This window comes from Columba livia, chromosome 6, assembly GCF_036013475.1.
Source record: "Columba livia isolate bColLiv1 breed racing homer chromosome 6, bColLiv1.pat.W.v2, whole genome shotgun sequence".
Classification (NCBI taxonomy): Eukaryota; Metazoa; Chordata; class Aves; order Columbiformes; family Columbidae; genus Columba; species Columba livia.
In genome coordinates this window covers 12,513,529-12,537,625 of record NC_088607.1, presented here as the reverse complement: position 1 = coordinate 12,537,625, position 24,097 = coordinate 12,513,529, and the positions used below count along the sequence as shown (strand labels likewise).

At 42.5% G+C, this 24,097-nt stretch overlaps 1 long non-coding RNA gene across 1 annotated transcript in view; it reads right to left on the bottom strand.

Moving 5' to 3' along the window:
• Window positions 1–4,976: 4,976 nt before the first annotated feature.
• LOC110363319 (uncharacterized) overlaps window positions 4,977–24,097 on the bottom strand; it is a 29,089-nt gene continuing 9,968 nt past the window's right edge. The window contains exons 3-4 of the long non-coding RNA XR_002421303.2: window positions 15,748–15,878; window positions 4,977–12,204 (exon numbers count right to left, since the gene is read on the bottom strand). This is a non-coding gene — a long non-coding RNA (uncharacterized LOC110363319). The remainder of the gene's footprint in view (window positions 12,205–15,747; window positions 15,879–24,097) is intronic.

The following is a 24,097-nucleotide window of genomic DNA, read 5'->3' as shown; positions in this document are numbered from 1 at the left end:
GTTAGCTTCCTTATCTTGGTAATAGCAATATCTCCCCTTCTCTCATTCTTATGTTGTACAAAAAATGCTTTTTTATGTTACTGAGGTGGGTGGATGAACAGATGGCCTTGGAGGCTGCCAGTGCATCTGCAAAGCAGCAAGACCACCCCAAATCAATGAAGATGGAAAGTTAAGTGGCAACATTGTTGCGTCACCAAAGTTCATCTGAAGTACTTGACACTATCACAAGCAATAAGCTCAGTATTCAATGGGTATGAATCGGACCTTGAAAAGTAATCATCCCCTCTTAGGTTTCAAGCAATTCAGTGGGCAAATCTTTCTGATGTATGTCAAGCACTAACCATTGCTGGGATCTTGGGCCAGCTGTCATCAGCAACTGGGCTGGTGTCTCTGCATTTACTGCACTCATAAGTTACGTGATTACAGGGTACGCAAGTCAGTGAGTCGAAGTGCACAGTGGCCCACTTCATTCCAGCATGCCTGGAAAAAGAGGCTTTATTCCCATGTGTCGTATTTTAAAACGTGTTGCCCTCATCTTCATTTCAGAAAAATACTTTGTTGACAGACTTTTGCCCCTCCAGAGTCTGACTTCAAACAAGAGACCATTTATAGAGGAAAAACACCATTTAGTAAGGGCTTTTTTTTTTTTTTGTACTCTCATTGGCTCCAGCAAGCCATTTTCTGGTCTTAATTTTTCCTTCCAGTAATTTCATATACTGTGCCTCACAATACACCTGCCCTCCATAAACCAGATAAATCAGCATGGACAGAAACCCAGGCATGGCAGGAATGGATTTGCTCCAGAAACTTCTGAAGGTCAGGACTTTGCTCTAAGCTCTGTGCAGTGGAATTTAGGTCAAGCACAGACAATATGGTCATCCCCCTCAGATCTATTAATACAATTAAATGTTTTTTCCCTGCGTGGACCTGGTAACACTTGCTAGACAGCGTGCACCAGTCATTGCTCTGGACTGCAGTAAATGGGTCTGCTGCTTTTTCTGTTCGTGCCATGGTAGGAACTAACATCACCTATTGAGCTTGCCTGTTTTCTTATAATCAGATACTTTCCAGTGGTTGTACTGTGCTTTAGTTTTTTGATTAACTGCTTCCTTTCATCTCTAGTGCCACCACCCATTCTGCTGCCTTCCTTACTTTTCACATGGCATCCTCTCCCTGCTCAGAAATTACCACCTATGTGGCCAGTTAAGTGGGGAAGGTAAAATTCACCCTTGTGAATTCAAAGGCATGGAAGAGGAGAAATCTGTGTGTAGAGAATGGCCATCTTTTGCGTATTTGCATGACTGTCACAAAAATGAAGTTCAAAAACTTTGAAACAATGTGACCTCCCTGCTACTGGGGGGTTAACAAACAGAATCTGCTGTATCTGCCCGCAGCTCAGTGACACCCGTGGGCTGAAAGCATCTTTCTCTTGGCAGGCTTTGATGCAACCTGTGAAGAAATGCACAGGACTCCCCACGAATACTCCATTTATCTCATTTCCCCTTCCCATCCTGTAGGAAAACAAATTATGTTTGTACTTGTTGCTTTTGTTGCCCCTCTTTAGAAGCTACACTGCCATTATATGTGTTTTTCACATCATTTTTTAGCAGGGGCAGAATTAAAAATGAAATTGTAAGGGAGGAAAATGTTAGTAACTGCTCCATTTTAACAGCTTCATTTTTTATTTGATGAGAAGTACCTCCAAGGTAAAAGACGACATTCTTCTTGGATAAATTCCACCTTTTCTGCAGAGCATGAAGAGGTAGGCTGAGGTTTTGCATGGTAACCCATCATTAGCACTGTTATTACTGCCAGTAACCAAACAAGCTTCTGTTTTCTAGCAGTTAGAAAGAAACCATTAAAATATCTTTCAGTGAAATCAGGACGGCTTCTTTTAGAAGCTCCTCTTTTAGAACTCCAATGCCCTTTAAAAATATAGGGTTTTTTCTTCCCCTTTCATTTCTTTAAGTTTTTTTAAAAAATGAAGAATATGACAGGGATTAAAATGAAAAAGGATCTGGAATCATTTTGACTGAGAGGAAAGAAATATTTGTACATTATTCATCGTACTCTCAGTTATTCATCAAAAGTTTCATTCTTCAACTAAAGTCTTTTCCTTATCTTAAAGCCACTGACATGAATATATATCATCAAGTTAAAAAGATTGAATTACACTTTTCCCGCTGCTGCTAAGATTCATGGAAGCTCAAAGCCCAGCCTAGTCCCTAGGTGTACCGAGCCAGTGCATTTTATGATTTTTCAGAGAACAACGCTAACAGGGTTTGTCTCTTCATTGTGATACGGAGATGATTGAAAATGTGCCGCTGTATCGCTTGATAAAGGACCTTTGCCAAAAAGCAGAGCAGCTTTGTCATTTGAGAACATTACCCATGGGGCTTAAGAGACCTACTTGACAGCAAAAGCTCCAGCTGTTTTTTTTTTTAAGCAGTACGTTCTCCATTGCCATTGTCAAGCAACCTGAACAAAAGAAGGAGCTGTGATCCATAAAATCTTCCCTGAGTGTTCTGTTGCTCTGTGAGTACTGGGGAACAAGTGACATTTTCTTGCTCTGGTTCCTCGCGCTTGTTCAAGGGAGAGTCACTCTTGGTTTGTACCGCTCTACCACACCAGCTCGTGGCTTCCCCAGGTGTTGGCTGTTCCTTAGCTTTAACATGAGCACGGGCACAGAGGCAGCGCTCAGTGCAGGATCACTGCCCACCCTGCCTGATTTGACTTCGTAACTGCTGGGGAGATCTCTGCTGCCACAGTAACACCTGGAGCATGAAGAATCACCATTAAAAGTGGGTTTGGTGTGTCTAATGTGCACAGCCAAGACCCATCCTTTGCAGGATGCACTGTGCACTGGCTTGAGGCAGAGATGTCGTCAGATGCTGCTTCCCGCTCATCTGTGTAATGGAAAATACATAGATCTGGGTTTAGGTCCTGCACAGGGATCTGGATCAGTCGTGTGCACACATCAGCCTCGTGACAGACAGGCTGAGGTGTCCAACAGGCAGGATATGGCTCAGCCTTGCTCTGGGCCATCTCAGCTGTCACCTCTGCCTCCTTACTGCCCACCACCAGGAAGAAAGGGCTCTCCCTGGCACTGCTGCACCAGGGCATAAATTTGGTGGCATCAACCCCAAACTCACTGATAAAGTAAGAAGGGTTTGCAGGTGTCCTGAATGTCCTAGTGGGTCTTGGCTGATTTACATTTGACACACAAGGGTTTAATTTTTTTCCCTATCTTCCTGAAGATGCACTAAAAGAGCCAGTTCACATTAAGTGCCCTCAAACATACAACGGGCAGGAGGCAAGTCCTGAGGCTGTCTCTCATACCTGTGTTGCAGGAGCTGACACTGGTGCAAGGGGTGAGGCAGGTGTTAGTGTCTCTGCAAACGTCTCAGGGCTGCCAAAAAGATGCTGAGACCTTCAGCAAGATGGACCTCAGTGAAGAAAAAGCCCCTTATTCCTCACAGCCTAAGAACTGTGAATTCAGTTTCATGACACAGACTCTAACTCTTAAATAGAATTCTGGATTCAAGGCTACCAAAAGGTATGTAGTATCAAATACAAGTAACAACAATAGCAATGCAATATCATTTAATTATATCAAATGCTATTGTGCAACTATTTCTTTTGATAGCAATTCAGACCTAGGGCTCTCATCAGGCATTTCACTGCCAAACAGGTCTATTTTACCCAAACACAGAGAGCCCTTCCCAGCCAGCTTCTACTGTAGTAACCCACAAGTGCATTTTTCTGCCTGTGCAGGTGATTGGGCACCCACCGATCCTTGTTTTGCTCCATAACAAGGACAGTTTTAGATGATCCACACTGAGTCATACATCATTCTGCAACAACATGCCTTTGATGGGAAAATGGACCGCTGCAATTTGAGCAGGGCTGAGCTCTGACTTCCCAAGGGCACGTGGTGATGACTTGAACTGATGGGAGCCTAGGAGAGGAGGACTGTAATTAAAATCACCACTGACATTCAGGAAGACTGGATAAAATAATAATAAACTGGTCCAGGGAAAAAAACAGTGACACGGTCATTGTCATTTCAGATTAAATGAATCCTGTTTAGTGTGATGATGGTGAGAAATGCATTTTTTAGAAAACATACATATTCTTCTTGTCCTTGGCAATTTAGTAAATGTTGGGTTTGTGTTTGCCTCCCCCAAACCATAATACTTGCAAATTTTGCTGCCTTTTGCTGCCGTGAAGTCTGGAAAAGAAGTCTGGGTTTTAAACTCAGCCCACATAGCCCTTTACATACCTACTGCAAGAAACAGATTGTGAGAGGCCCAACAGGAAAATATATTTCTGTGATTTCAATACCCTTCATTCTCCCCAAATTAAGAAGTGATTCTGGGCAAGACATAGCTGAGGAAGCACAGTTTGCTCTGCAGTTGGTTGAGCAGCAGGGCTTAACCAGGCAGATGACCAATTAGTGAAGGCAAATAGCACAGGAGCAAACTCTTTTGAGCCAGACTGCTGCCGCAAATGAAATGAAGGGTTATTCGGCCTGTGCCCAAAAATAAATGAGGCTGAAGTTAATCTAGCTGTCCCAGCTATGCCCACAGTAGTGATACCTGTATACACTATGCCTATGGTACTGTTATTTTTAAAAACAGGATAAAGACTATGAGGAATTTAGAGAGCTGTTTGCTTTGTTCTGAGTTCTTAAATATCTTAATTTCCATAACCTGTGCAAAAGCCTAAGGAGGTTTCTAAAGTATACATAAGCAAATACTGAAAAATCTCACACATGCCACTTCTGCTACCAGAAAACGTACCCTGAGGTATTAAAGGTCACAGTCCATCAGCTACTGAAGCTGCAGGACTGGGAGACTGGTGTACATCAGGGCACTGCTCTGACACCAGTCACTCAGAGAACTGCACTGATTTACGCCAGCTGTGGCCTTGGCCCCTTGCAGTGTTGGACTGACATATACTAGGCCAAAGCCAGGAACGATATCTTCAGCAGCTGCCCTTATTTTACAAGTTAACTTTTTTCACTGTTTCCACCTTCTGAACTCCAGAGCTTTCTCTTTCCACATGAGCTGAGCTTTCTTGAAAACGATTGTTTAATGGGAACATCTGGTGTGTGAATGGAACACTTATTCTTCCTTTTCCCTTCAGTAAATGCTCATTGCATACTTTAGAAGTTGATTTTTTTTTCCTTCCCCAAGCAGAGAAAAAATTATGGATCATTACTTGACAGAACAGACTGTGCTCTTTAGTTACTTAGCGTGTGATGGTGTAACCTGCAAGCCATGACTTAAGAGCTTTCCCCATAATTAAAAGTTTTCTGTGGTGAAGTCTTGGTTTCTGATTAAAATGTAGCAGTCCTTTCTATTGTTCAATTAGTGCTAATTAGACAGTACCTGTGCACACTGCTTCTTGCAATTCAATAACCACAATCTGGGATATTTCTTTTTTTGTGAGGGGAAAAAAAAGAACTTTACATAAATAGATGAATAAATCAGAAAACCTCTGAGTTCATTTACTTGTCTGCTATTTAGAACTGTGGAAAATTTAAAACAAATGGAAATATAAGTAGCTATTATTTAAAAATATTATTTGCATTCATATTTTCCCTCTACTTCACCTGTTCCTATCTGCAATTGAGGCGCTTGCTACAAAAAGATGACCTCTCCATGGGCTTTTATAAATAACCGGCTTGGCAAACATCTACTGTTGTTCATGAACTCATCGGCTCCACGAAGTTGTATTCATGCATTCCAATGGCTTTTTGGCTAACCCAGCTTTAGGTGAACTCCCCGCTCACTGAAAATGACTTACAATGATCCAATGGGATTCTGCTGTGGATAAGCCTGGCACAGTGCTGGCACTGGCTGTAAAACTGAAGTGACAGGCACTGATTTACCTAAATGCATTGAAGCCTCCAGAGAAGATAAAATAGCTTCATATTTCTTACCCTAGGATCAAAGCACTAGATAGTCTGGCGAAGAGAGGGCGGAGCAAACTTACAGCATCATGTGGCAGCTTGAGCTAAGAGTCATGAAACAGAAGCCCTTCTCCATTCTTTAGTCATGATTCGGCATCAATCACACAGAAAGTGATGCCAAAGCTTAGAAAATGCCATCCAGACCTCTCTGCGTCAGGTAGAATTACCTCTTCCTGCTAGTTTGGGTCAAAACTAACAAGTAAAATGATTTAAAATGGCATGGCTCAGCAGCCCATGCCTCATCCGCCTGCCCAGCCAACCATCTGGGAAGCACCAGCTGAATCCAAGAGCTCTGCAGTTGTTCCAGCTCATTCCCAGTTAAGTCAAGCAAGGTGTACAGACCATTTGAAATTGCCTGCACAAGCTGACTGCATGACAAGCAGAAAACTGCAAATCAGAAACCAGAGCCTCATTTCCAATGACTGATGTGCCAGGGTACATGAAGTGCTTGTGAGGAACCCCAAGCCTCTTGTGGCCAAATGGGTTTAAGCAAGAAGCATCTTGTGTGTCTGTGCTCTACTTTTTTTCCCCCCTACTCTGCATTTCAAAAAAAAAAAAAAAAAAAAAAAGTAATATTGTGAATAAATATGATAATTTGTTACTTTTAAAATCTACTTGCAGTTCCCTACAGGGGACTGGGTCGCCTGTAAAAGACCTCTTGGTCTTTTGGCTTCCAGTTGCCTGAGATATTTAGAAAACCTGTGCCACATCAGCTGGGACTTTCAAATGAACACACATAGCAGCAGGGATAGCCTACAGAGGACTGATTAAAATATACCAACCTGGTGAGAGCTTATCTATCTTGAAAACAACCCACCTCCTCTCTAATTTTGAGGCAGCATGTCCTACTGTCTTCACTCCTGCCTGTCCATTTCTTCTTTTGTTCTGACAAGACACTTCTCTGCATATGCAGCTTGGTCCCACTCCTCTTCCCTTCTACTGCTTCTCTTTTAAAACGCAAACATTCAGCTGTTAATCAGAAGCCTCCTGGTTTCCTAGACATTTTACTATCAGCCTTGTAACAATGACAATTTGGATCATTTTGCTCCAAGCATATTTTATTGTACAATTTTAATATCAAGACTACGTCAGGCAAGTTACACAAATCATGCTTTGAATGCCTCTTTGGGTTTTTTGTCTGTGCGTGATGTTTTAGTTTTCTTTAATCAAGCTTCAGTCTCAGAAATAACAGACCACTCATTTATTTTCTAGGTTGAACAACCACCATGGTAACTATCAGAAACCACAGTTATAAATGTTATACACCTTCCTCCACTATATGAACTCCTGAATTTGTCATGGAAATTGGCTTGATGAGTTACATACAGATAAAAGAGAGACAGAGGGACAAAAGCCAGAGCCATCACTGTGGTGGTCAAACGTCTCTTTCGGTTTCATTTACTGACATGTGCATTTGAAATAAAAGGACTTAATGATAACAGAGTGGCTCAGATGCTGAAGTTTTTCTCCAAGAAGAGATAGGGAGGGGTGTTCTGACCATAAACACTGGAATTAGTGCTACCCCGAATATCCAAACCAGGATTATTGCCCTAAATTACGTTAAGAACTTCTAGCAAAGAGAAACGGCCTGTGTTAAGCACAAGCACAAATGGTCTGTTGGATGGACTATATCCCTCTTGGTCTCCTCCCAATCCCTCTGGGCAGAGCTTTGTTTACCTTTGTAGAGATGAACACTTAGCTTGGGGAGGAAGGGCAGAAATTGAACCCAAAGAACCATGTCCAAACCCTCCACAACTCAATGATTTATTTCTCCAAGGCACTTTATCTGTGAAGCAACTCTCTACATACAGGCTTCTATTCTGCTGTTTCCCCTTAAGGGGCTATTAACTATGTAAACAACTTCAAAACAAAGAGCCTGGGCCATTTCATTAGAGAAAACCATCTCTGATTCCAAAGGCCTCCTGGGAAACAGGAGGAGTTCATTAAAGCCAGGGTGGTGTAAAAAGCTTTGTGCATATGCAGAAATGGAACCACCATGAAACATTAATGACCTCAATGCATTAGCAGATCTTAAACTAGAGTAGAATTACTCTGTCTCTGGGGACCTGAGTGCACCTCCTTGGATTTTTTTTTTATGCTAGGGAAAATGTAGGCTTCAAATTTTAATGTGAAGAGCAAAACACTTTGGTGGTATGAAATGAAGAAGGCAATCGAGCTGGCCCTAGGCCAGTGACGTGTAGAAAGGAACCATCCTAACTGTCAGCTGGTGCCTTTGCTCCAGGCAGCGATAATGCCAAGACATAGGCTGCTTAATCCACATTGCCAAATAAAGGCTCCTCTGATTTCTGTTCCTTCTGATTCACAGTAAACAGAATCCACTGCTGAGTCATTTTTCTTACTTTGATAACTAGCTATATGTCTTGCCATTTATAAAGCAGCAAAGAGACATTTGGCAACGTTGCGTCAACAGCAGGCAACTGCTCAGGGCCCTACTGATCCCAATGGAAATTGCTGTATAGGTCTCTCCCGTGAGTTACGATCTCTACTAAAGTTGGGTGACTTTTCTCCAAGGAATACTTTGTACAGCAATAGCAGAAAAAGCGCAATTTCAAATGCAGTGAAAGCCTGCAGAACAATTTATGCTGAAATCTGCAAACATGATCAGCCCCAATAAAAATATATCTCCCTCCATCAAGCACAGAAATGATGGATCAGGTTTGTTTAAAAGTTGCATTTGAAAAGAGGAGAACAAGTCTTACAGAACAGAAGGAACAATGCAAGTCTGCGAGATGTTTCCTTCCCAGTGTTCTGCCTGCCTCCAACTGTTATTAGCAAACATCTCCCCACAAAAAGCCCTGGCACCAACAAAATCAAAACTAATGCCACAGAAAGTGCATTTTTAATATTTCATTTACTATTTTGGAAAAAACAATGGAATTTTAAGAGTTTCTTTATATTTTTAGACACATGAGGTGGTACATATCCTGTTTGTCCGAAGGACAAGCACTTTTGGTATGAGGCAAGGCTTTTATTCTGGTTTTAAACTTTAATGTTTGTTAAAAAGTAATAATGCATCTTTGTGGAATGGGTTATGGTGCTAAATATTTAAAGTAATTGCATAAATCTGCCCTGTGTCAGAGGCGAGAGTTCAGGACGCATGCTGCCAAATTCGGAAAAGGAACATTTTCTTTTTGAAGCAGATCAAACATCAGTTCGTCCCACTCTGCCTTTCCTCAGCACAAATTCTGCAGAGCAGAAGGTACTTCTGTTCACATTCAATGGAGGAGCTGAGTGTCCCTGCCATAAAGAAGCATCAAACACCATGTGTCAAGCCTGACTCTCCTCATATCCCTCAATTTAAAAGGTTGTGGTATCCACTCCAGAAACAGGCCTTGTCTTTCTCTGCTAAGTGGTGGACACCACAACATCATCAATTGTTTTAAGAGCTTTAAGTCAGAAATATTTTCAGTGCTTCCTGGAACAGCATTTTCCATCAAAATAATCACAAAAATGCTGGTGGGAAGGGGCCTGTGGAGGTCTGTGGTCCAACCTCCTACTCAAAGTAGGACTTTCACCAACACTAGAGCAGACCAGCTGTGGCCTCACACAGGCAAGCCTAGAAAGTTGCCAACAACAGAGATCCACCACATCTGGTGACCTGTTCCTGTGCTGCAGGCACCTCCTTGTGAAGAAATTTTGCCTGCTGTCCCAGCTGAACTGCCCAAGCTGAAATCTGTGGCCACTGCCCTTTGTTTTAGTAGAAGCAGCAGCTCTACAGATCCTTGCTGGGCAACCTTAATATCCTGTATTTGACATAAATGCTTTATCTGTAGCTCAGGTACATTTTGTTGTATTATACAGCATCTTACTAATTCCCAGCTAGATCTGTGAGCACATCCTTGCCAATCCACCCTCTCCTGTAGGCCATTGGTACAATATACAATATAGGGGTCAGTGCCTTGCCACAAAAAGTTTTTTGGCAAAGAAAAAAACTTGATGGAAAGAAAAAAACAAATACAAATCAGACAGCTCTCCAGGTTGTTCTGTTGTAAATCCAGTGTTCACATTAGTGGCTCGCTCGCTCCCTCCCTCCCACTCCCAGTTAATTACACAGCCAGGCTGTGAAGGTAGCAGAAACATTACAAAAAGCCCATGTGACAGACTTGTTGCCACAGCCAGCTGCCATGCTTGCCCAAAGTCAAGGGAAGGAAAGCAATTAGATGGTCTTGCCTTGCACATAGAGGCTGATGCTGCTACTGAGCAGAGAAACAATCTCATCAGCTCCCACGGAAGGAGGCAGAATGAGAAAGACAAGGGGGAAGGAAAGTGAATGGCAGCTGGCGGAGGGCAAGCAACTAGCATTTTTCCAATTATAGAGCCTAACAGGGATTGGTTTATGGATATCTCATTCTTTTCACGTTTGGCACCTTTCATCTGAAATCTGGAGGCCGCAGGCAGCACACAAACTAAACTTGGCAACCTCTTACTCAAAGCTGCTTCTGGATGGCCACAATGCCAGTTTTGACAAACACAGTCACTCCTCACTCCCCCATCCCCAGTATTCTTCCTTTGTTTATGTTAACTAATGCTTTTTCTTGCTCCCATTATACAGCTTTGCCTGCCATAATGAGAGAGACCTGCTCATTAGCATCTGAGCCTTTGAATGCCTTACTGAGGAGACCACTACACAAGATCATTAGCAAGGAGTAAAATAAAAAATACTAAGCCCTGCAAAACAACAGCCCTGCTCCCCAAAAAAATCACAAGCCTGTGTTTTCCAGTTGTATCTTATCCAGAGACACGCTCTGGAAACTCAGGAGCAGATGTGGCAGTCTCACCACTACAAGCTAACCTATTCAGATGTGTTGTGCAACCTCTCTAGCCCTGAAATGCAAGGCAAGAAGTGGGTCTGTCTAAAAAAAATGAGTTGGTTGTGAATCTCACACTGTGTCAGGATCACAGCTATAGCCAGAATTTGCTGGAGTTTGGGGGAAACACCAGTTGGCAGCAGATCTAAGCCCATATTTTCAGAACTCCCCCAGTTTAACATCAAGCACATTTTCCTTTCCTTTGCAGTCAGAACAATACCACAATGATGTGGAATAGCTCATTCTCTTCTTAGCAAGGATATGAAAAAGTCTTTGGTCAGAGTTTCCATTCAGGTGCTTTGCCTTTTCTGAAACACTATACCAGTCTGTGCTTTCATTAGTTCTTCTTTTTTTGAAAAAAAAAAACAAAACACAACAACCCAAAACGTAATTTAATTACCAGCAGCACTGTGATTAAATTTGGCCTTTTGATTTCCTTCACAGTCAACCTCCTCAATTTCATCTCCCTAACGCCTCTCTCCATAGTATCGATTCAGTATTGTTAACCTTTCTTTATTACTTGTTTATGTTCCACCATCAGTTTAAAAACATCAATAAGAGGCTTTTTAAAAAGGACAGAAGCAACAAATAGAGAGACACTGAGGAAAGGTCAGGGATGTAGAAGGAGGCAGCCCCTGCTTTGTGCAAGGAGCAAACAGACAGTACAGAAAGGTTAGTGGTCCTGCTGCTGAAATGAAGGAAGGATTTATTTATTCTACAGAAATATCCACTACTGGTGCAGCTATTGCAGCAGACACAAATACTTGTTCTGCCCGGTCTGGACTCAGGATTACCAGGACGGGCTGGACTTACCTTCAGATAATGCAGCAGAGATGGTCTGCAGGATCTTTCCTTCCAGGGATCAGGAAGCTTTAGTTGTATTTGGGTATTTTTACTTCTTGTTTGAGCTTAAACCAAATCTGAGGGGATGTGTTAATTGGCTGTGGAAAGAAGCGGAGTAGCTGCATCAGGGTGGGACTGAATGCATCCAGCTGTCAGCAATTATCTCCTCAGGCCAGGCACCACCCAGAATCCCAACACAGCTGTATCTGTTTGGGGTTCTGCTGAACTAGGAAAGCACCACAGCTTGGAGGAGCCAGCTCGGGGTCCTCTGTCTCCTCCTCTTGACCCATGAAGCCTATCTTCAAGATTCAGATTTTCCCAGTCTCCAGAAACTGTCTTGTACTTGAGAGTGTTTTCCCAATGCAATTGTAAAAAATTACTCTTTTTTTTTTTTGTCTGCTTCTTTTCATGGAAGTCTAACAGCTGAAATACTTGTAGCTTTCAGAAAACAACCTCTTGCCTTGAAAACTTTCCTTCTTTCGCAGGCCAGTACAAGACACAGTGCAGGAAATACTACTTGACATGAAGATCTCCATTCCACATATTCAGAGTGTTCTGTTAAAAGAAGAAACAAAAGCCATCTTAGTTATTAAAGATATATTTCTTGTGACCCTTTAAGGACAGATGTAATCCATATGACAGATCTCTCTTCAACTCAGAAAGCTGTATAAAAAATATATCTTTACTATTCATTCTGAGAGGCAACATTGTGGTTGGAGTAGTTCTTGAAGTTTTGCTTTGAAACACAAATATGATCAGCTAACATCCTAACTTGTAGTACTGGCAAGTGAAAATTTAAAAAAATAATAATAAAAAAACAACACAGCCCAGAAATAAAACAACATCTTTGATTCTTATGGCAGGTTAAAAGTGGTCAGGATATCTGATTCTTATTTTGCTTCTGCAAATAGGATGATATATGCAGGTGAATATTGTGCATTCCTGCACACAGTAAATGTTAATCTCTCACTATGAAAGTTCACTTGACAGAAAAATTTTCACTCAAACAGACATTCCTTCCCACCTTACTTTTCAGTCTTAAAATGAAATCTTTACTAAGCACAGTATGTTTTTTGTACAGAAATGCTGACTATTTCTGTTAGTTTGTAGAAGGGTATTTTATTTTTCTGAGATGTACCTTCCTACCTATAAAGAGCATATTCTGGCTTGGGCTGTTCAGCCTACCTCATGAGATCAGTGTTTCTGACATTCTGCACCTCAGACTCCATTTTACATCCCAAGCAGTAAAGCCCCAGAATGTAAATGCTACTCATTCCTAATGTTCAGCTTTCACCTAGAATTATGGAGAGGCAAGGGACAGCATAGATTTTTTTCCTTTTGCCTTCATAGTCATCTGAAGATCTTTACAGGCAGTCAGAAAAAGCATGTTAAGGCTGTAATTTTTCTTTTATTTGCAAGTTCTTTATTACGTCATAGATATTTTAGCCATAGGCACATTCTTTGCTGCTAAATTACAATAATACTCTTCTGTAAACAGTAACTTGGAATCTGATCCACATTTCAGGAGGGACCATGTGCATCCTGTAAACAGCATGTTAGCAACACTTTGGATGTGAGACAGTAATAACTAAAGTTAGTTTAGCTATTCTGGTTGAGGTTGCTTTCAGGTTTGACATGGGCATAGAATGTAGTGATGAAGCTTATTATCCCAAGAACCATATTTTTGGGGTAATATTTCTGACATGTACTGATTCCAGGTATGACACATAAAGAGAGGAACGTTGTGCCTCGTAGTCTTCTTGAAAACTCACAGTGCACTTACAAAACCTCATCAGCAGCAAAGTCTGCCACTACTTTTCCATCTAATTCGCTGTTGAGAGGAACAGCGGCTTAACTGTCACAGAGTCAGAGAAGACACCTGTTACATGTTGCTATTCATGAGCAAGAGATATACTTACAAATCACACTGCTAGATAACAGAATGGTGGAAAACTAATAGAAAAAGCAGTCTGTGTGAGTCCATCTCAGAGAAACTACAACCACAGCCTTGTCTCCTTAGTGAGGGGCCTTTCTTCAATTGGAGAATGTGCAGTTGCAGGGTGAGCTCAGCCTTACCCCTGCTATGGGATTTGTAGATAAAACCACTGAAGAGCTGTTGCTCTGTGCTTGATTGAAGAACACAGTCACACTTTCAGGGTGACCAGCTTTACAAACGAAAACGAAAAGAGGGAGGGTACTCCCTGGGCCATGTGGTAAGGGGATGACCTTGCAATAAGTCATTTGCTTCAACATATCTGGGTCAAAGTCTCTGTTGTTGTCATGATGTGACTCCAGGAATGGGAGTTGAGTTGGAGACACAGACAATATTTGGTTTTGGAAAAAGCTGGAGTCAAACTATCTTTCCAATATTATCTCAGGAACATTAATAAAATCCTCTCTGTTGCAGGTTTGCCTCAGCTAAATCAAGATGTCTATGTCCTGTTTTACTCTGGTTACTCTTTATCATTTTCCTGCAAACACTGAGTTTCTGCAGCAGCACCATTACCTAGCTTAGAGTATGACACGTGCAAGGGAGAAGAGTTTCTACCTGAACAGCCTTTCTTGATACTCCTTACTGTCTTATTTGGAAATGAGTTTGTCACCCAATCAGGGAATGAAAATTAAGCCTAAACCAAAAATGAATGATCAGTGGAACACGTAAGTCTCTTACACCCAGAGAGTTACATGAGGGTTCCAGTCCTTGGTGACAGTTGTTTAAGAAACCAACCTATTATAACAGACAGGCTGTAAATCTTCATTTGCAAAACCCCAAATAACAACAAGAAGAAAAGCTCTCCTTCTTTGTAGTTCTCTAGACCTGAAAGTGCTTAATCTCCAGGAGGAGAGACAATAGAATAAACAGTTTTCTCAGAGAGATGGTGGAATAAATGGTTAAAGCCTGTGTGAGAAAACTCATTTCAGCAGCACAGAGAAATGACAGCTAAGCCTTTCAAGTCAGTGGTTAATAGTGATTCAGAGAGATCTAAGTATCTTCTGTTTAAGGTAACTCTTTACACCAGGGAAGCCAACACATCCTCAACAAAGTCAAAATGCATTAACAGGGGAGATTAACAATTGGTGGTTTTATTAGGGAAGAAGTTTTCACCTTCTTTTTACAGACAGTGGTTATGCCTTTCTTAGATCCTTGGTTGGGGTCATCTTAGATGTATAAGTTCAAGCTGAAAAACATTAAACTTGTGCATGTAATGACCCAGCGGAGAGATTATTAGTAGTATGATGGAGGATTAGAGAAATATACAACCAAGGAAATGAAGATTAGGTACCTTATTGTGAAGTATGTCTTTGTAGAAGATATGCTTGGTCTAAATACAAGTTTTGTGTTGGTTAATTACTTATCAGTTAGCAATATCAATGAAATGTTGTAGTTTTGGTATTCAGGTCAGCCTGGATAGGTCCTTCTGATCCTGAAGAATCAATCTGTGATTACAAGGAGCAATATGAAAGTACAATCCAGGCTCTTGGCTACACTCCAAAGAATTGGATGCTTAACCAGCTCTTGGCTTGTTTATGAAGCACTTTTACCCCCTCAAACATACACTAAAGTAACTCAATGCAGCCTGTAAATACAGATAGATTTTTTTTTATGCTGTGACTATAAGTAATACTTTTAAGAAAGGATCCAAATGATACACAATGAAGTAATCTGCCATAATTATGATTATGTACTATTGATAATTAGTCCAATGAAAAGAAAGAAAGTAATCAAGGAATTTTTATGAAATCAATTAAGTGGAAAGGAAAAAAGATAAGATAGATGAGATACTCCAAATAGCAGCTTTCATTTATGTGAACTGTGCCGCAGGGCAGATGGAGCATTTGTGGGTGGGCAGAGGATATCATGCCTTGGCAGCAAGCTACATCCTTCTTTCCTCAAAAGACCACTGATCGAGATCAGATTGAAGGTAAAAAGATTTGAAACATCAGGTGGGAATTAAGAACTTAGAAGAAAACTGTCTTCTCTATCATTACATTGTAAATTAAAATTACCTCAGGATGCGTGATAGAGGACATCTGAAGACAATGAAGGTAATTTTTGACCAGAGGAAGTATTAAATTATTTTACTGCAAGATACTTACACATGTTACTTCTGCAAGGACACTGCGAGGGTGGTCAAACACTGGCACAGGTTGCCCTGAAAGGCTGTAGAGGCTTCATCCCTGGAGGTGTTCAGAACCTGGTCCTGGGCAACTCGGTCTAGCTGACCCTGCTTTGAGAAGGGGGATGATAAACTTTTATACTCAGGTAATTTACTTACAAATACATGGTATGGATGACTAAACAAACAGTAATTCTAAGAGGAAGAAAATGAAAAAAATATAACAAAGAAGAGGAACAGATTAGCAATAACTAGCTCCTAAATTTTAACTATACCAACAATGGTTAACTATCCTTTGGACGGACAACTGCTAAGCCATTTCTTCTACTCTCTTGAAGTAACTGTGCATCATAGTTTCTCATTTTAGGTTTTGCTGGATAACAAGACCTGATTTAAGCTCATCTGTTCTGTTGCATGGTCTGTTTTTTTGCTAGCTGCTCCTTGCTTCACCAGTCTCTATCATTCTTAGCTTTGCTTCACTCCATTTTGTGACTCACTATATTCTCTAGCTGGCTTTCTGTTTTGCTGCCAGGTTTTGCTGCTTCAGCTCCGAGGAGAGAATGGAGAACAATGCACAAGTCACAGCTCAGCTCAAAGGAAACTAGGAAGTAGCTTTTTCTGTTCATACAGCTGCAAAGTCTCCTGCTTCTGTGTGTCTCATCTCTAGCCTTTGAACCACATTGCTGGAAGCAACTGTTTAAAATTAATGGGATGCCCAGACAGAGCTAATTAGCTTAAATTTCTGTACACTTCTATAAATACAAACTTCATCAACTTTACTACATAATTTCTTCTTTTCCAACTATAATTCAAGACCACAAAGCAGCTATGTTTCAGGCCTGCGTTTTCTTCCCTTTTCTTTTATTTTTGCACCCCCCTCCCAACCCCTACTCCCTATTTTTTTTTTCTCTTGGCTTTGTTCCTTCTGAAAATTGTAGGGAAAAATGAGGTAAGGCAATCTTGCCTTCATTTCAGTCTTGGCCACACACCTTCTGTGTACTTCTAAACCTCTGGCCAGTGGTGATCACATACAGACTCTGGGCAGATCCACTTCTATCAGGTCCAAACCATTACCAGTTCCCAAAAAACGATTGTACCAGGAAAATGTGATCTCAGTGAAAATTAAAGTTTGAAATAAGCTCATATTATTTGCAGTCTCTTTTTCATGAAGAAGCAGTGCCTCATATGTAGCTGTACCATATTTCTTGAAACACTCTGGAGTGCTTTTCCTCTTAGGAAGGAATATGTAATTGTATGTAATGGTATTAGCTGGTAATCCTTGCTATAATATTTATGTTTTAGGACAACTGGTGGCACTGTACAGTGCCTATGTGTACACATAGTAAAAGGAAGTCCCTGTCTCAAACAGCATACTGTTTAAATTGACAAGCCAGATGAAGGCAGGAAAAGACTCTCATTATCCCCATCTTAGCACTAAAAATTCAAAGCTTGTGGACGTTATACAAGTGTTTTGGCACCTTAAAGCGGTTAGCTGCTGAACACAGAAGTGAACAGAATCTCAGATTCATGTTTAAAAATAACTACTCTGTAAAAATCACTTGAAGGAGCACAATCCAGCAGTGGTTGCTCTCCTGAATTCAATTCATTCAGTCTTGTTGGACAAGGTGCCAGAAATAAAACTTATGCAGGCATGACACCGACAGAAATATGTGCTATTAGGGTAGTATGATAACGTTGTAATTCAATTTAGGTCCCTAATTAGAAAGTTAGGAAGGAGCAAAAGGGAAAACCTCTAATACACAGCTACAAAACAAGTTTTTGAGACGTACATCTGACTGTGTCTGATGAAAGGATCTTGTTGGCTCCTTTGCTGGGGTATGTTGTATATCTTCCACAACCAACTATCCACCTGACTTTCTGTAGAGAGTGCTCAGGTGTGAAGATGGCTTCCTCTGGGATGCTGGTCCCAGCAATGAAACACATTCCCACACTGCTCCTGTCCACCACCAGCCATCCCACCCGTCCAGACAAGTCCTCTTTCTCCTTCAGCAGTTTCCACAGCCTCTGAACCAAATGCCTGTGCTGGCTCTGTTAAAAAGCCATTGGATCCGGGTGTTCAGCTGCACCACTGCAAAACCCACAGTTACAAAGCATCTGGAAGCAGCTCAGGTTTTACTCCCCAAGGCAGACCTGAGCAGGGTCTCTATACCCACATGACACCACAGTTACTCTGCCCATGATCTGACAACATGAGGCCTTGCTGCAAAGGTCTTTCAGCTCCCAAAGGCAAATACTCTCAGGAGGCAGACAGCATGGCCATCTCCAGCAGCTGATGCACATCACCTCCTGGCTACACGGTTTAGAGGGGGCACCATCTCAACTGAAATGGCCATATACACAGCTGAGGACTCCTCCGAGCCTCCTCTGAACTCCAGGTTTCAGCTCAAAGTGCCTGATATAATGAGAGGGCCATGCTGCGGCCTGCCAAATCGTCGTTTTCCTACTATGATGATGAGAATGTGTTTCATGTGCCCTGAGGCTGCTTGGATCATATTAGAAGGCTGGTCTGGGTACAGGAAAGCAAACTTTTTTGTGTTATTTCTCACTGAAAATCGCTAGCTTCTTTCCACATACGTAGCAGCATTAGCTCTGAAGACTGTGCAGCTGGGAAGGTGAAAGTATACAATCTTTCTGTCAGAGCAATAGTGGAAACAGGAATGCAGTGCCAATGTCCCCAAGGTGAAGCCTTGGGGTGGAACTCTGATGTGATCCCTTCTGAAAATTATTGCAGTGTCACCCATAATTCTCTTTCAGAACCAAAAAGATAAATGAGTTATCTAAGAAGGCTGAAGAAGCTGTGGTCAGAAACGAAGAACCTCAATGAAAAAAAAGAAAAAGAAAGAAAGAAAGAAGTAGTAAATAATCAGTTTTGCTCCAAAAGAGTACAAAAGAGCTTTGACCCTGATTTTTCTGTAGTATTGGTGTAAGCTATGCGAGAGAGCTGATGTCTTCCACGTCCCATCTAGGGCGCTTTAAAATGGAGGGGGGGGGGTGTTTTAACAGCTGAGAAACGGCAAAACGTGACATCTATTCATACCCATCTCACTCACCATGAAATCACTGTGCCTACATAAATTGGACAGGCAGACAACTTAAAGCACTTTGGAAGGAGACCCTTAGAGACTGAAATAGCTATGCTTTGCTAGCAAGGTGGGACGTGGTGTCAGAGAGATTCTGTGCCCTAAGTGTGTGCACAGGAACATACACCCACTGACAAGCGCAGAACTGCTTTCAGGATCACCTTATTATTATGCAGGAAAACTGGTAGTTTTTGCTTCTTGCCAACAGGCTTGTGTGCTTAATGTTGTACAGGAGCAAACAGTTCACAGCATAATGAGTCAGAGAGCAGAGCAGCACTTAGATGGTCTTTTAATGCTGAATAATTTTAACCCGTGTTATTGGAGAGGGTGGACACAGCTGGTGTGCATGGCTTTTGCCGAGTGGCTTCAGGAGCTGGCCAAACCTGGCTTCTCTAATGCTTACAGTGCGCAGCTCCCCAGAATTAAAAATCCATGCAAACAGATTGAAGTGCTTGTGACTTCCAGCCATGTCTGAATTTTAAGAGTAGTTTAGAGAGATGGATTTATATCCACATCCCAAAGGCAAACAACACCATAAGCTACTGAATTACTTCTGGCCCTTTTTCAGTACATGTATAACACTGTCTCTACAAACAAATCCCCAATGTCCTTTCATTCATGCATGCATCCAGGTGGTGTATTTAACCTGCATCATCCTCAAACCTGCTCTTCTCAGCATTTAATAATCCACCATCTGGGTCAGTTTCAGTTGTGGGAATTATTCCCACTGAGCAATGTGCATCCTTGAACTCAGGGCTCCTCAGGCCTCTTCCCTCCATTAGAGACCACTATTACAGACACCAAACAATTCCCTGTGGGATCAAATCAATGCTGCTTTGATGTGACTGACATTCATAGCTGCTTCTCTTGGCTGAAGTGGCTTTAGGATGACCTGCTTCATAACCAAGTATTTTAAAATATGTACATTTTAAAGTAATTTTAGAAGCATTTAAAAGTGGGTAGATGGGCAGATAGACGGATAGATAGAGGCACAAGTATGAGGCTTTGACACAGGGTCCCAGGAGAGTGGGCTTAGGCGAAAACTTGAGAGCATAACATAAGCAAACCCCAACAAACCATCATCTGAAATGACCACAGCTCTTTTGTCCCTTTCAGTTTTTCTGATAGGAAAATACCCCAGGAAAGAATCATTAAGCCACAAAAGCTCTTGCACCTGAGCCATTCAGCCAGTCACAGCGATGAACCCATTGCCATGTGCTCCATCGTGCCCAGCCAATATCTGCTTCTCAACTCAATTCAGATACAGAGAGCTCTTGGCCATCAAACCTTGGATTTAAAACCCTCCAGGGGCTTGCTTGTCTGAATAATGCATAAGGCTGAGGAAATCTCCACAAGCTGGTGAAAAAAAAAGAGATGAGGTTTGTCAAACTGGCACAAGTGATTTGTTCAGTGCTAATAAGGTGGTGTTGACAGCTGAGCAGAAGAACAGTTACAGCTTTTTTTCATGGTTTGAGGCTTGAAGGACACTGTTTTAAGTTGGAATACTCCATCTCTAAGAGTGCGGAGGTCTTGCCTCTGTTTTCATTGTCACCCTTGACTATCTTTTACTGTCACCACTTGCTGGATTTTTTGGGAGGGTTCATTGTGTGTGACTCCAGTTTTAATAGTTCTGGTAGATTCATGAAATGAATGTTAGTGAATCCACTGCTGTGCTAGCACCTTAAAAGACTTCACATCTTTCTGGATATCCAAAGCAATATCCCTCACTTCCCTGTGCCTCAGTTTCCTCAACTACACTGTACAGATAAATTATCTCAGCCTTTTTCTCCCAACTATAAGACCATGTCTCTGAAATGACTTTGTAGCAGGAATATACTTGAGTTACAGTGGTCCTCACAAACTACTGTTAGTTGAGATGCTTTGTGCTGCTGCAAAGAGCAGAGCTTTATGTTGATGCAGCAAAGGAACATGTCATCTCATTAAAAGTGCACCTACAGACGGAGAAGTTGCTCTTATTAAGAGTTGTGCTTTGGCCATTTCTGATGTGTGTAACGTCTCTGCCACATGGACTAAACCAAGCTCCTGCTTAACAGGGACCAGCAGAGCTCCTGACAGAAACAACGTCGTCTCTGTTGCATGTGGACTCAAGCAGCAACTGCCTCCAACTTCTACACCGTAGCAAGTAAGGACTGCTCAGCTGAGCAGTGGGACATGCCTGTGCTTCTGGACCATTGTTAACAAAAGTCATCAGGATTCCATTTTCAGTGACATTGCAATTAGCAATCTCGTCAATACAGGAACGGTAGCTTTTTAAGACACTACCTGTATTGTTTTCTATTGAAGTATAATTCCCAGAGAATTCTCTGCACCCTCCAGTGCTTCTCTATGCTTTTCATCTCTGTCCTGTGAAATAAGACGGAGCCATACTGCTCCCACTAAAGAGATCAGACAGTACATCTCCATGATTCCCACTAACATCACGAGTGGATCTGGAGTAAAAAAAAGGCATTTTTCAGCTCTCTTCCGCCAGTCCCTCAGCTCCTGCAGACTGCACAGCTCAGTCTGAATTTCAGAGGATTACAGGCTGGAACCCACTTCTGCTTATAGTGACATAAAACTGGAGTCCTCTGGCTTTGAGGGACAGGTCTATCATATATGCAAATAGACACGTTTTCAGAGAGCATTTTTGCTCCCAGCCTGCTGTGTTGGTGTGCAAACTTCCCCCACGTTCCTCCCTGGCTGCCAGCTCCTTCCAATCACTCATTCTGAGAGTTTTTTTGTAAATGAGCAATGAACAGAGAGACAGTAAATGACGTGCTGAGGGGACTGGGATGAACCTGATTAATATTCTGTCCTTTCTCACAAGTCACAGGGTAGATGACCACAGCCCCATCGGAGAAGTCCCGCCTGCCCAGTTCTTTGGAGAAACAATTATAAAATGCAAATATTGAGAGAACACCTCAGTATCTCACAATTTTCAATATTATTTCCTAGACACGGGTTACATGTAAGAAACAAAGTCTAATAAGCCTTTTTCTCATTAGCCTGGGGTTGCTGTTCAAATAAGATGGGGTAGGGCAGAGAGAAGGCAGAAGCAGATGATCTTTCTCAATGAGCCAAAATCCACTGAACTGGAGTCAGGCCAGACACAGTCCAGAAACTTTTTACTTGCACTGTTAACTGGCCGGCAGGTTCACAGCTTCCCTCCTGGCAGCTGCATCCTGGAACAGCCTGTTCTCATTTCACTGGAAAGAGAAAGGCTTGAAGAAACACAATTTGGGGTGAGGGGAATGAGATCACAGTATGCTTGGGATTGGAAGGGACCTCAAAAGATCATCTAGTCCAATCCCCCTGCTGGAGCAGGAACGCCTAGGTGAGGTTGCACAGGAACATGTCCAGGCGGGTTTTGAATGTCTCCAGAGAAGGAGACTCCACAACCTCCCTGGGCAGCCTGTTCCAGTGTCTGTCACCCTCACTGAGAAGAGGTTTCTTCTCAAATTTAAGTGGAACCTCTTGTGTTCCAGCTTGATCCCATTACGCCTTGTCCTATCATTGTTTGCCACCGAGAAGAGCCTGGCTCCACCCTCATGGCACTCACCCTTTATATATTTATAAACATTAATAAGGTCACCCCTCAGTCTCCTCTTCTCCAAACTAAAGAGACCCAGCTCCCCCAGCCTTTCTTCATAAGGGAGGTGCTCCACTCCCTTAATCATCTTGGTTGCCCTACGCTGGACCCTCTCCAGCAGTTCCCTGTCCTTGAACTGAGGGGCCCAGAACTGGACACAATATTCCAGATGTGGTCTCACCAGGGCGGAGTAGAGGGGTAGGAGGACCTCTCTCGATCTACTAGCCACCCCCCTTTTAATATACCCCAGGATGCCATTGGCCTTCCTGGCCACAAGGGCACAGTGCTGGCTCATGGTCATCCTGTTGTCCACCAGGACCCCCAGGTCCCTTTCCCCTACACTGCTCTGTAATACCTAATTTCCCAACCTATACTGGAATCTGGGGTTGTTCCTGCCCAGATGCAGGACTCTACACTTACCCTTGTTAAATTTCATTACGTTATTCCCTGTCCAACTCTCCAGCCTGTCCAGGTCCCGCTGGATGGCAGCACAGCCTTCTGGCGTGTCAGCCACCCCTCCCAGCTTAGTGTCATCAGCAAACTTGCTGATAGTACACTCAATTCCCTCGTCTAAGTCGTTAATGAATATATTGAATAATATTGGCCCCAGCACTGATCCCTGAGGCACTCCACTGGATACTGGCCTCCAACTAGACTCCTCACCATTTACTACCACTCTCTGGCTTCTCTCCTTAAGCCAGTTTGCAACCCACCCCACTACTCTATTGTCTAGACCACACCTCCTCAACTTAGCTGTGAGGATGCTGTGGGAGACTGTGTCAAAGGCTTTACTGAAGTCAAGGTAGACCACATCCACCACTCTGCCGTCATCCATCCACCTTGTTACATTCTCATAAAAGGCTATGAGGTTGGTCAAGCATGACTTACCCTTGGTGAAGCCATGCTGACTGCCCCTAATAACCCTCTTATCCTTGATATGCCCTGAGATGGCACCAAGGATAAGCTGTTCCATTACTTTCCCAGGGACAGAGGTGAGGCTGACCGGTCTATAATTACCTGGGTCCTCGTTCTTGCCCTTTTTGAAGACTGGAGTGACATTTGCTTTCCTCCAATCCTCGGGCACCTCTCCCGTTTCCCAAGACTTGGCAAAGATGATGGAGAGCAGTCCAGCAATGACTTCAGCCAGCTCCCTCAGCACCCGCGGATGCATCCCATCTGGACCCATGGATTTATGGATGTCCAGACTATTTAATTGCTCCCTAACCCAGTCCTCATTGACTAAAGCAAACTCCTCCATTGACCTGGCTTCATCCGGGGTCTCAGGGGTACAGGGCTCCCCAGGACAGCCTCCGGCAGAGTAGACAGAGACAAAGAAGGCAAAGGTGTCCAGTCCCTTCTTCCCAGTGAACCCAGGAAAAAGTCACACAGAGCTCTTGTGTACATCTCTTTCCCAATGAGAACTGGTGCCACTGTGCCTTTCTCTCCTTTGTCAACATTGGGTTTGAACCAGATGAAAAACCACTGCAGACCCTGGATCAGGATCAAGACCCTTCAATGAGGTGATGCATGTTAAAGTTATAAAGCAGACATTCAAGGAAATGTATTCTGATATCACAGCCAAAAAAAGAGGAAAAGATAGCACAACTGTTTCCCATACTCTGCTAACACCATGTGGCAAA